Source organism: Struthio camelus, chromosome 4 (genome assembly GCF_040807025.1).
Source record: "Struthio camelus isolate bStrCam1 chromosome 4, bStrCam1.hap1, whole genome shotgun sequence".
Classification (NCBI taxonomy): Eukaryota; Metazoa; Chordata; class Aves; order Struthioniformes; family Struthionidae; genus Struthio; species Struthio camelus.
In genome coordinates, this window is record NC_090945.1 from 72,146,630 (window position 1) to 72,159,957 (window position 13,328).

Below are 13,328 nucleotides of genomic sequence, written 5' to 3' on the forward strand. Positions count from 1 at the left end.
GTATATGTTGCAGGAAACAGCGAAAATAGAGTGAAAGAGGGTCCTATGCCCAGGACACACAAAACATTTGGCATAAAACTGTTAAATTACCTACAGAGATCTGTATGTACTGTGACAGGTATATTTGCCCATACGACAATGGCAAAATCTATTTGTGCAAGAACTCCATTATCTAGCCTCTTGTAGTGAGTGCTCAAGGCATGATATTTCAGAGGAAACATTAAGGAAAAAAAAATCATAGGAAGGACACAAGGACACTCAGTCCCTGTGTGAAATCTGGCCAGTTGTATAATGCCATAATATAGAGGAAAATAAAGTATTGAAAACAGAGCAGTAAAGTGAGTGTCAGAAAGAAGTGAGGATGTTCCCTGTTGATCTCCTTTTCCCCGCCTCAGTGAGCCTGAGATTGCCCAAATTTCCTGTATACTTCTCTTTCTATCAAGGGAGACTCTCTCTAAAATCTTGGATGTGGGTCTGTTTTTTTTTGAAAGGTAGCTCAAGTGAATGCAATTTGAGTGTGCAATTAACATTATAAATAGATTTTCATGCCATCTCTTTCTTTCCAATAACCACTTCAATCATCTCTGTGGCTACTGGTGCCTACTTGGTAACTCAGCTGGCATAGATGTTGCTATGGTAGCCAATACTATTTTCATGAGTGCATATGGCTTTCCCAGGATTTTTCACAGATATTTCCCAAAGTGTTAGCTGAGCCAAACATAAAATATTTTCATAAATGACAAAAATAAAGCATACCTTGGTCTGCCCAAGTTGCAATTGATATGTTGGGTAAGTGTAATGTGTACCAGTTACACGCATTTGTTAACTCTGCACAGTGCAGATCTCAAAGATCTTCCTTTTTCTATGGAGGTGTTCCCACAGGCCTGAAGAAAAGCTGTCTGAGAGACAATCCAGTCTCTGTGCCACCTGATAGTTCTTCCAAGGAAATGGAATTGTCACCTAGGTGAAGATAATGCTAATTTCAAAGTCACTTCAGCACAAAAAAAAAAAAAAGACGACGTCCAGACTTACAGTATGGTGTTCAGGGACTAGAGTGTGCTTGCTTCCTAATGAGCAAGGAATTAAATGGAAGAATATGAAACATTCCAGAGAAATGTGTGTGAGTATAAAAATATTGCTCATATATCATCTATATGTGTCAAAAATCTTCCTTTTCTGGCCCCCACAAAAATTGTAGACTACTGTCAGGAATATGACAAAAGGCCCTCAAACAGAAAAATACACGTGAAGTCCCCGGCAAAACCCTACAGGCTCATGATCCACTGTCATTTGCTTTATTTTTTATTGGGTTTAATTTATAAGGATTTTCACATCTTTCATCCATTCAGTACAGCAATAGGTAAAAAGACAGGACCACAAAGTCCCTTTCTTTTAAAGTAGCAGCAATAGCTTTTGATAACATAGTTTTGACCTGATCCCATTTTTTGCAGCCTATTTTCTACTTCTCAAGTATTATTCATTGCCCATTATTATAGTAATAAACTTTATTATCTTTTATAAAGCCGCCAATGGTTACATGCCTGAATGGCCCTCACAAAAGAAAGCCATAATGACAGAACAAGGTAAACCTAATAAACCATTCTTTGTTCTCAGAGTGTATTTTTGATAATGGGCCATTACCTTTTATTTATTATTCACATAAATGTATGATGGGATTTGTACCTTCTCCAGCATTAACTGTCTCTTCCTGTAGCGACCATCCAAATTTCTTTGGGAGCTGTGCTTTGAATCTTTGATCTCTTTAGTGAGAAGATAAAGAATGTATTTTAAAAATGAATTTATTCAAAATTTACTCATACTATTCCTTTTATATTCTCAGATTTAAGTGCACGCATGTACACTCACCCACATACTAAACTTACTTTTCCCAGTTTCGCACTGAGGTAATTTTACTAGCTTAAGCCACTTAGGCATGTGATGAACAGGCACAAGGTTTTCAAAGGTGAAAAAGGGTACCACTTGCACCTTTGAAAATATTGCTGAAATTTAAATGGAGTGTCCTCTACTCTTATATCAGAAATCAATATTAGGCCCTATATGCATGCAACACAACCAAAAAAATAGCATAATTAAAGGCTGATAATAAACATCGATGGTGTATGTAGTTCTCATGTCATAATGTTAAATACTATCCTGACACGTGGCTATATATAACAATTTACTAGCTTCACTATAGATGTTATTTCTATAGTTCCAGAGGAACGGAGCACCTCTTGGTCAAGCAACTTTTAAAAAATGCTTATTTTAATTACGTTCAAAGTCCTTTTCTACTCAATACTAGTGTCTGTTTGGTATCTCTGTATAAGTAAGTTGAGTCAAACAGATATGAAATCCTGAACTGTTTGAAGCCTCCATCCAAACCACAAAATCTTCCTTCGTCCAATTCCACTGGCAAAAAAGGCAAATAAATACTCAAGCCAGACATAGAGCTCAAAAGAGACTTCATATTTCATAAAGCTCTTTTTCTCAGTGGTATGTAACTCAGAAAGTAGAATTTTTATCCAGAACCGAAGCCAAATCTGTAAAAACACCTGGGAAAACAGTCAGAGCTCTCAGACTAGAAAATATGCTCAGGCTGTTCCTCTGCAAGTCATGAGATTTTCTGTAACTGCAGAAGACTTTGGGAGTCATCATAAAGGTAATAATACTGAGCTCCAGTGTATACATAGCAAGATTTACCCCGACCTCCCTTTCTCCTATACCTCTTCATGCCTTCCCTGTCAAAGTAGTGGTGCAGGCTGAGCTTATAAACAAGAAAGCAACGGTTCAAAACAGCTTTATGCTAGGTACATTCTCTCTTAGAGCTCATCGTTAACAGTTTAATTTTTCTGACATCAGCATTTGCCTACCATTTCCATTAGCGGTCATATTGAAAACAAGTGTTAAAGAGGGATGGGTCCTATTTCGATTTTAACCAGCATTCTTTCCAGTAGCATCTTATGCAGCACAGGCACAAAGCGAAACACCTCTGACACAAATTTAAGTCGAACAGTTATCAAATACAAGATAATCATTTCCTGCAATCAGAATACTGATGCAACAGAAGGATGCTCAGACTATAGCTTCATGTAATGTATATCAGTCAGCTAAGTAACACATTTAAAATTATTCCTACCCTAAGCTTATAAAATCTTGCAGGTTCAAATCGTATTCCTATTTGAAAAGCATGTGGTATTTCTCTGGCTAAAGTAGAGTCTGTTAGCTGGAAAGAACTTGGACAGGGTTATGATGCTTCAGTCCTATTTTTTTACATGTTAACTCCATGTGGGCTTGTATTCCCTTTAGGGGTAGCGGAGAAAATACCTCATTGTACAATTCACTCCTGGGGAACATTGGATTGAATATGTATTTTTCACAAGTATTTTTGACTCACAGTACTAAGGACAGAAGGCAATATATTGGCTATCAGAGCAGGTAGCATGACACATCCCATAGAACCTCAGCCATCCTCTTCTTGGCTCTGGTTGTGCTACAGAATATGTTTTAGAATATCTCATTATCTTATAGGCCCTGGAATGACAAAGAATAGGCTCCATACTCTGGTAAATTGTTGCAGCAGTTAACTACTCTAGCTACTAAAACTTCACTCCCTAGACACACACATCAGTGTCAAATTCTCTCCTAAGCTGGTGATAACCTAAATCAAATGATTACTTTAGTCTCTCACTACTATCTTCCTTTCAGATCCAAATCAGTGTTCCTCTTAATTCCTGTAAGATATTCTTCCATAAGCTAAGTAGCCTCTAATAGGATCTCAGGCAAACATAAATAGGCTCATTATTATAGAAAAAAATACTGTTTTTAAATGATTCAGGCTAGTACGGACAGAGAGAGCACTCAATTGTTCACAGCAGGGGAACACCAAATAGCAATGAATATAATCATACCAATATTCTTTCAAACATGGCACCACTTCTCACTCAATTCTAATTACAGGTAGACAGCAGGGAATAGGTAACTACTTTGCCATTTTTTGTCAGTAACTCCTTACCCAAATGTTGGCAAAGTGTCATAATTCGCACATTAATAATTGAGGATCCTATTGTTAAGACAGTTCTGCAAATGTTTAGAAAAGGCAGCAGACTGGCAGGGTGCTCAGAGATGCCATGTGCCTTTGTCAGAGGCCAAAAAATCTACCCACACTTATTAACAAAAACAATGATTTCAAGACACACAGTTGCCAGCACTTGTAAATGATTTCATATAAACTCCCCATTCATCAAAATCAATCTTAACTGTAATATACATTTTTTAAAAAATCAATTAAAGCAACTTACTGAAACTGTAAGTTCAGGGCAGGGCTACTGTTGACTGCCTTCATAACTCATCACAGGTCCATTATAACACCACATAATTATGTTTTCTGTTGAAAAAAATCCGAAGTAGTAAGTTTCAATTTCTCTAGTTGAAGGTTTCTTTCTGCATCATCCTGTGCAGTAACTGTGAAGAACTGAGTGGTCTAACCAACTCACACCACTATGCCGGGTTCCCTTTATAGAACTAAAACCAACAGGCCTTTAGAATCACAGAAATGCCATTAGAATCACAGAACCATTCAGGTTAGAAGGGACCCTAGGACCTCTTGCTTGAAACAGGATAAACATTGAATTCAGACCAGGTTCAGATCACTTCAGACAAGTTCAAGGCTTTGTCCAGTTAGGTCATGAAAACCCTCAACGTTTGCCTTTCTGAGCAACTTGTTCTAGTGCTTAATTATTCTTATGGGAAACTTTTTTATTTATACCCAGCTTGAACCTCCTCTGTTTCAATATATGGCCACTTTCCCTTGTTCCCCTGCTGTGAACCTCCATTAAATAGTCTGTCTCTGTCTCCTCAGTAACCTCCTGGGAGGTAGCCCTGGCTGGGAGGATACCAACCACACCCTCTGATTTGGTGTCATCTTGAAAGCTTGATGAGGTTGGCTTCTTCTTTCCAGGTCATTTGTAAAGATAATAAACAAGGTAAGTCCCAGGATAGGCCCTGGGGAACTTTACTTGTAACCAGCTTTTAGCTAGAGTATGAACCATTACACACTACCCTTTGAGCCTAGTGATTCTTTGCATCCTTTAATTTTCCAGAATGCCAACCAAGGTCAGATTTTACATCATTTAACTCAAGGAAAAACTGTAAGGCTGTCAATATGGAGTTTATTTCCTCCGTAACGCTGTCAATATGGAGTTTATTTCCTCCAAATGACCATGTGCTGTAAAACTGTTCTAATTTATGGTGCAGACTGCACTAGTCCCTGGCTGCCTCAAGGACTAAGGAGATATGAAAATGGCCCTGTCTTCTGCTCTTCTTGGGCTGACCTTGTACCTGACTTATCATCTTCCATTTGTCTTGTCATCACTGGATTGCTGCTAAAACCTGTTACTGCCACCAATCCTGCTCTGCTCACCCTGCTTGGGAACTATGGGACTGCACCTCAGCTGGTGGTGGCACTGCCACTGTCTGAGCTGCTCTGCTTTGGTACCTGGCTTGTCTCCTTTTTGGAGCAACCCAACAGTCCCTGCAACGGGTACAGCCAACATCCTAGTGATCAGTCTCAATCTCAGGTTCTTTCCAGAACATCTGCTGTCTGGCTTGTCCAGGTATGTGCTGCTGTCACATCAGTTCTGAAGTATTTCTGGAGACCTATCATGGCATCCATCAATTTCCTCCACACAGCAAAGAACTGAAGCCTTTTCCTTTCCAGACTATCCTGCAGACCTTTTACAGAAATGGCGACTTTCCAAGCTTCCTCTTCTATCTGTAAGGGAATGACTGCAGTTTCTTTCTTCTTTTTCTTAGTTTCTCTCATAAGGAATCTCTTGTTTTTTGGCTCTTTCCACCAACTTGTACCTTTTGTTTTTTCATGAGAATCTAAACTTCCCACTGATGAATTGTAGATAGGATATGCTTGACAAAGACTGCTTTCCAGGGCCAAAATATGCCCTCTGATTTCAGGCATTTCACTCTACATTTTCTTGGAGGTTAGCTCTAAGAAGACTAGCTTTCTAGCTTTCCATCAGCTTTATGCCTTTATGCCCAGTGTTCCTGCACAGCAGAACTGATGGACTCAAGCTCTCAGGAGGGCAGCAGAGAACTTCTCTTCTGCCCAGATGAGTACTTTTTTTTTTTCTCTCTCTTCAGGTAAACTTGTGTTAGATGCCTAGCAGATCCATGGAACTAACATTTGCTTTTACCTCCCATCAGCATAGGTTGAGCAATCAGAAGAAAGGGAAAACAGTGAGGAAGATAGGCCCCTAAATAGTGTATCATTGTATTCTTGGAGATCATTCAACATCCCATCTCACTTCTTAAAAATCTAATGAAGAAAAAACTAATTGTTATCACGTCCACACAAAAGCAAGTCCAGGAGATCCTATCCCAAACTAGGGAAATACCAGAGACTGCATGGCCACTCAGGACTTCACCCATTTGAAAGGCAATGTGAATGTTTCTCTGAAAGAGTAGTCTCCAGAGGGGTTGTGAGTGAATTCTGCTCTTCTTACTCGCTACCAATATTCTGTTCTGCTCACTTGCTACACAGTGGTATCACAGCCTGCCTAGGTGATGCAATAGTGTTTGGAACTGTACTCCTCAGAGAATGGCTGGGAATAATTTGGAAGGGATCTTCTGGCTAGGGCTGAGTCTTTCTTCCAGGTCACTTTCTGAATAGCCTCTTAGGGGAAGCCTTAGGCTTCGCTGTTAATAGTAGAAATATGCAGTGTTTTCAGACGTTCAAAACTTACGTTAATGAATGGCAGCAACAAAGCTGAAGATACGTATATAAAATCATAGTTCTTACTAACACACTCTACAGTACAACCAAAAGCAATCAAGTTCCTTGCAAGTCCAAACACATACCTGCTCTGGTACCACCCAGAATGCAGACATACCTTTATTTGAAGTAGTGTGGGAGTGAGCTTCCTGTTTCTGTGTATCCCTAAGGGACTGCTTTCCAACAGGAATTCGAAGTTCCAGGAACAGTATAAATCTCGATACACACTCAAATCTCAGTGTAGAATATTTGCCTTTTGTTTAAGGGGATTACCACTGAGAAGTAACTTTATCCTATCACTAGGGCAGTGAGAGAGCATGAGCCTTCCCTGTGTTCTACACTGGTTGCATGATGATCTTGAACACCACATGCCACCAGCATATAGCAGTGGGGGCAACAACCATGAAAACAGCATACAAATGTATGTAATTCCTTTGGTGCACTTCAAAACCAGAAGCAACCATCTAAGTCTGTACATTTAGGAAAATGCTCACCTCTCTGTCAATGCTAATAAATTAATATATATCTGACTTCCTACTAAAACAAGCAAAAAGACATTCTTGTATCTTCATTTACCCCTCTGCAGTCTCTTACTATAAGATGTCTTACAGGAACATTTGCTAATCAATATGCACAGTTTGTCTCCTCATTTGCTTTTAGTGCACTTAAGAAAGAAAAGAGGTTTTGTTCTTCTGTGTTTCATTTTTTCTATATTACATGGAAAGAAGAGGACACAAAAGTCAGCTTGTAAAGACTGATGAAAATCTCAGAGCAAACTTAACAATGGAAACTCAGTACGTAGGCAAAGGGTGACCTTCCCTAAACAAGTAGAAATAAGATTTGGTGGTCAAGGGAGTAATGCTGCTTCTGACATCACTGATATGTCTCCAAAAACATTTATTTATATATCTCTGAAATGTTCTGAAGGTTTTCTTTCTGGTACTTAAAGTAATAAATAACTTGCTGGAAATGGAGGGTAAGTACATTAAACCACACTGGGTCCCTCATGCAATGAGATACTATCCTTACTAGCCACCCCATTCTTCGTACAGCCCCAGTCCTCTGAGGGATGATTCCCAGCTCCGTGAGATCTCCCTGGCCCTCCTTCAGTTTCCTGGGAAGCTCCATCCCATCCCCTCTCCTGTTGCTACGTTAGATTGACCGCAACTACTAACAGTGGTAAGGGGCATACAGCAGTCAACAAAAGGCAGCTTTTAAGTAAAGATAATACCTTTGAGAATCAGTTCAGGAGGAAGCACTCAGCAAAGCTAAGCCTTCCCTTTCTGCTTTCCATGACACATTGTTCGACTTTAGGAACCTCTGCAGTATTTTTGGTGGCTACTGTAGGTATAATAGCTGCATAAAGAAAAGTCAGTTAGGCAGTCTCAGAAGCTATGCATATTCCAGCACGTGTTTTACATGCAGCCAAGTGGAGAGATCTTCCACTCAGGCGAAATATTTTTCACTTGGCTACAACTGAATTCTGTCACAAAGTCCAGGCAGGTGAAACAACTGCATTAATAATGTAGCACACCTACATGCTTCTGTTAATGTCACGCCAGTCTTCAAAAAGGGCAAGAAGGAGGAGCCAGGAAACTACAGGCCTGTCAGCCTCACCTCCATCCCCGGAAAGGTGATGGAACAGCTCCTCCTGGAGGTCATCACTAAGCACGTGGAGGACAAGAAGGTGATCAGGAGTGGTCAGCATGGATTCACCAAAGGGAAATCATATGCTTGACCAATCTGATAGCCTTCTATGACGGAATGACTGGCTGGGTAGATGAGGGCAGAGCAGGGGATGTTGTCTCCCTGGACTTCAGCAAGGCTTTTGACACTGTCTCCCATCACATCCTCCTAGGTAAACTCAGGAAGTGTGGGTTAGATGACTGGACGGTGAGATGGACTGAGAACTGGCTGGATGGCCGAGCTCAGAGGGTTGTTTGTGGTCAGTGGCGCAAAGTCTAGTTGGAGGCCTGTAGCTAGCGGTGTCCCCCAGGGGTCAGTCCTCGGTCCAGTCTTGTTCAATGTACTCATCGATGACCTGGAGGAAGGCACAGAGTGCACCCTCAGCAACTTTGCCGACGATGCTAAACTGGGAGGAGTGGCTGGCACACCAGAAGACTGTGCTGCCATTCAGAAGGACCTGGACAGGCTGGAGAGGTGGGCAGAGAGGAACCTCATGAACTTCAACAAAGGCAAGGGCAGGGTCCTGCACCTGGGGAGGACAGGCTCCACCCACCAGGACAGGCTGGGGGCTGACCTGCTGGAAAGCAGCTCTGCAGAGAAGGACCTGGGCGTCCTGGTGGACAACAAGTTAAGCATGAGGCAGCAGTGTGCCCTCGTGGCCAAGAAGGCCAAGGGGATCCTGGGGTGCATTAGGCAGAGTGTTGCCAGCAGGTGGAGGGAGGTGATCCTGGCCCTCTGCTCAGCCCTTGCTGAGGCCTCACCTGGAGTACTGGGGCCAACTGTGGGCTCCCCAGTACAAGAGAGACATGGCCCTACTGCAGAGAGTGCAGCGGAGGGCTACAAAGATTGTGAGGGGACTGGAGCATCTCTCCTCTGAAGAAAGGCTGAGGGAGCTGGGCCTGTTCAGCCTGGAGAAGAGAAGACTGAGAGGCGACCTCCTCAATGTCTACAAGTATCTGAAGGGAGGGTGTCGAGAGGATGGGGCCAGACTCTTCTGTGTGGTCCCCAGCGACAGGACAAGAGGCAACGGGCACAAACTGAACCACAGGCAGTTCCATCTGAACCTGAGGAAAAACTTCTTCACTGTGAGGGTGACAGAGCATTGGAACAGGTTGCCCTGAGAGGTAGTGGAGTCTCCTTCGCTGGAGATATTCAAAACCCGCCTGCACACAATCCTGGGAAATGTGCTCCAAGTGACCCTGCTTGAGCAGGGGGGTTGGACTAGATGATCTCCAGAGGGCCCTTCCAACCTCAGCCATTCTGTGATTCTGTTAGCAAGACACAAAAAGTAAGATGAATTATTTCTGGAACATAAAAAACAGCGCATGACAAAGGCCATGCAATGCCAGGATGCAAAATGAGAGATCACATTTTTTTTATTATTATTTTTAATTAGTAACAAAAATAGAAAATACAATGGACATTTTCCGATAAGAGCCAATTTCTCATTACATTGTTTGTTAGATTAGAGTGATCGTATCAAACAGCTACTCACAACTGCTTCACATTCACACTGAGCTGTCATTAAGCACTGTTACTGGGCTTTAGGGAACTCTTTGGAAATAATGACACATGCTTTCATTTTAGATAGAATAATCTGCATGTTCTTGAAACCCACAAGAGAGTACATCAATTAACACATCCCAGATATTAATCCATAAAACAGGCATACACTTTCTTTTGGTTGAGTTATTGTTTTTAAACATTCTGATTCTTTCCGCTTGCCTTAAATCATTGCTTATTTAATCAGTGATCTGCTGGCATATTTAAAATAAAAACAACAAACAGGGAGAACTTTCAAACCTCCTGAGGAACAGGTACTTTTACTGGAGCGGTAAGGGAAAGGGAATAGGGAAAGGTTTTGCATAGCTTCAATTTAAATGTTCTGTATAGAATAGAGGTTTGGCAAATCCATTCTTTTCTCTAATCATCAGGTAGTAAATACTTTCAAAATTAAGTTTCTCAGAAACTGCATACAATGGAGGGTAATAAAATGCATCTTACAATTTGTATAGAAAGATGTTTTCAGTTTGTCCTTTCAAGCTCCTGTTGAATTTAAAGCTTTATGATATGGTAACTCACGTAAGGACCAGACCGCAGTTGTGTCTTAAGGTAAAACACAGAACTGGAGGTTCAGGAAGCCTCTCTCTACCCATACAGCTGTGTCCTTCCAGGCCTTTTACTATGGATAGATGGATACAAACTACTGTCAATAGTGGCACAAGTCTGGTTAATTATGATGGCATGACGCTAGGTCTACAATTTATGTCCCCTCTGCCAAATAGGACTAGAAGTACAATCACAAAGGAAACTTCTTGCACCCTCCCCAAAGGGTACACCAGGTCACAATCCCCAGAGATATCCCCCTGCAATTTCTACCCTTCTATCATGAAGAGGTTTGGTTTAGGGGAAAAGTTAGGAAAATGGGTTTTTCTGAACAATGGGTATAAGATGTCAATCACCCTGCCCTTTTGTGACCCCGGTTAGCCTGCAGAAATCTCCCACTGCCACAATCTAAGATCGTTAGTGGAGGGCTAACATGTAACCGAGCAGCCCGGACCAGTCAGGCAGCAGAATATTCCAGAAGGAAGGCGAGTCTGCACGGCTGTCTGCAAACAGGTCCACAGTATAATTAGGGATCGACACCGGACCACTAAAAGCGGGGGTCTAGACAAATTTAACCAATCGCTTGCCTGCAGTCCCAAAATGGGATAGAGATAAAAGAGGCACACGTGAGCAGCAGCTTTTGCAGTGGTGGCGAGGAAGAAGAAAAAGAAGAAGAAGTTGCCGCTGCCGAGAGCTGAAATCACTGAAGCGGCAGGGAGGAAGCAGCCTCGGCGGCCTCTTTCAAGGCTCCAAGACGCCAGGCAGCCTTGTCCAAGGCTCCCCCCACCCTGAGGGAAGCTCTCCGCCCCGGCAGGCTGCGAGCAGCCAGCACCGCCGTGCCCCCTGACCTGGGACGCCGGATCAGGCAGCTGGGGATCCCCCCCCCCCCCCGGTTACTAACGCTGGTGGACACGTGAATACTGCCCTCCTCCCCGCCTCGGGGAGCGGTGACCGAAGCGGCACACCGGCTCGGCTGTGGCCTGGTGGCGGCACACTGCGCCCGATGCGGCCTGCTCAGTAATCCTGGAGCTTGAAGCGGCACCAACCCCCCACCCCGAGCGTGGCCGGCTTGTCCCTTCCTCTTCCTCCTCCTCCTCCTCCTCCCCCTCCCCCCCACGCCTTCTGGTGTAACCACCAGGTACCTTCACCTCACCGGTTTGAGCTCATGTCTGTACTTGTAATGACTGTAATTGTTCCTGTCCTGTGTTGTGTGGGGGAGTTCAGTGTGTATCGTTGCTATTGTTGTCGTTGTTATCACTAGCTTTTAATTGTTATTGTTACCAGTGATACATATTAAACTTTGCTATTTGTTCCTGGCCGTTAATTGTGAATCCGTTCGTAAGTGACGGGGACACCTATACCGCCACCTGAACCTTTCCTGTAGCGTGGAGCGCTGTGGGGACCAGAGTGCAGGATGCTCTGTGGTCGGCTCACCGCCCCTCCTGGGCCTCCCGTGGCACTTTCACAGATAAAAGTGTTTTAGGAACAAAAATATGCTGTGGGCATTCAGCTTTGCTAAAGGTAACTGAGATAAGTCTTACTCACTCCTAGAGTTACTAGGAACTGAGTGCTGCAAAACGCTAGCTCATTAGATGGTTTTGCAAGATTTTGCAAACCTTTCAGAAAGGTTTCTTGGGTTTCCGATGGAATTTCTGATCAGAAGAAATGAGACTAACAGGCTGACAAGTAGAGCTCTTACCGAAAGGGAGGCCAGAGTCCCTGCTCTGACTGGATAAGACTAAGAGCTTCCCCCTGGGATCTCATACCCCAGCTGCAGGTTGGGACTGTTCTGTGGTATGTGGGTATCTTATATTCTGTAAATAAGCTCAGAGGATCCTGGGTTTGACTCAGTAAGGAATGGAGAAAAACTCATAGATTTAAAAACTTCCGTAGTTAGTAGAACATCTTAACTATTCTGGGGGTTATTGGAATGCTGGTGCCTTTCTAAAATAGAAGAAAAGTCTAGTACATAACAGTAAAGTTCATTTTTCTGTCAATAAGATCAATACAAATTGTATTGTTTACTAATGGCTGACTTTAAAAGTGCCCACTCACTATTTTAGCAACAAGACTGTGATATTTCAAGCATATGGTTAAGAACGTATGATAAAAATCTCTTGTGAGAAGCCTGTGAGAATTGTGTGCATTAGCCATTATAACAAACAATCTAGGAGAAAAAACAACAATTAACCAAGAAAAATTTCTGCATCTCCTGGCAGCAGTTTGTCAGGTATCTCCTCCTCAGCACAATTAAGGGGGCTTTCAAAAGAAAGAAGGATGGTTCACACAGAGGCAGGTTTGCAGCACAAGAAATCTTCATTTTTATGACAATTCCACAAGCCTTGTGACCAAAGACTCTGCAAAATACAATGTTTTATGCTGCTGAAAAGCAAACCAACCAAAAAAGTTTGAAACATCTGCATTCATCCTGTATTCAACCATTCTCTGTAGCCATATCAGAGGATTGTAAAGACTCTAAATGAACTTTTATACAGGCTCTGTAAAATGTACCAGGTAATCACAAGATAAGGACCAAAGAACTTCAGGATAAGCTTTTCCAATAGTTGTGTATTCAGTGCCTCGTTCAGTAGGGTTTTAGTCAGACTCTGCAGATCCTACCTGCCAAAGCAGTACAAGTTCTACAGATAGAGGTCCTCCACTTTGGATTCCTCCGAGAAGAATTAAAGAACAGGAATAAGGGTGACTCCTGGCATGTCAAATTCATCCTACAATTGGCTAAGTGCATCCAGTC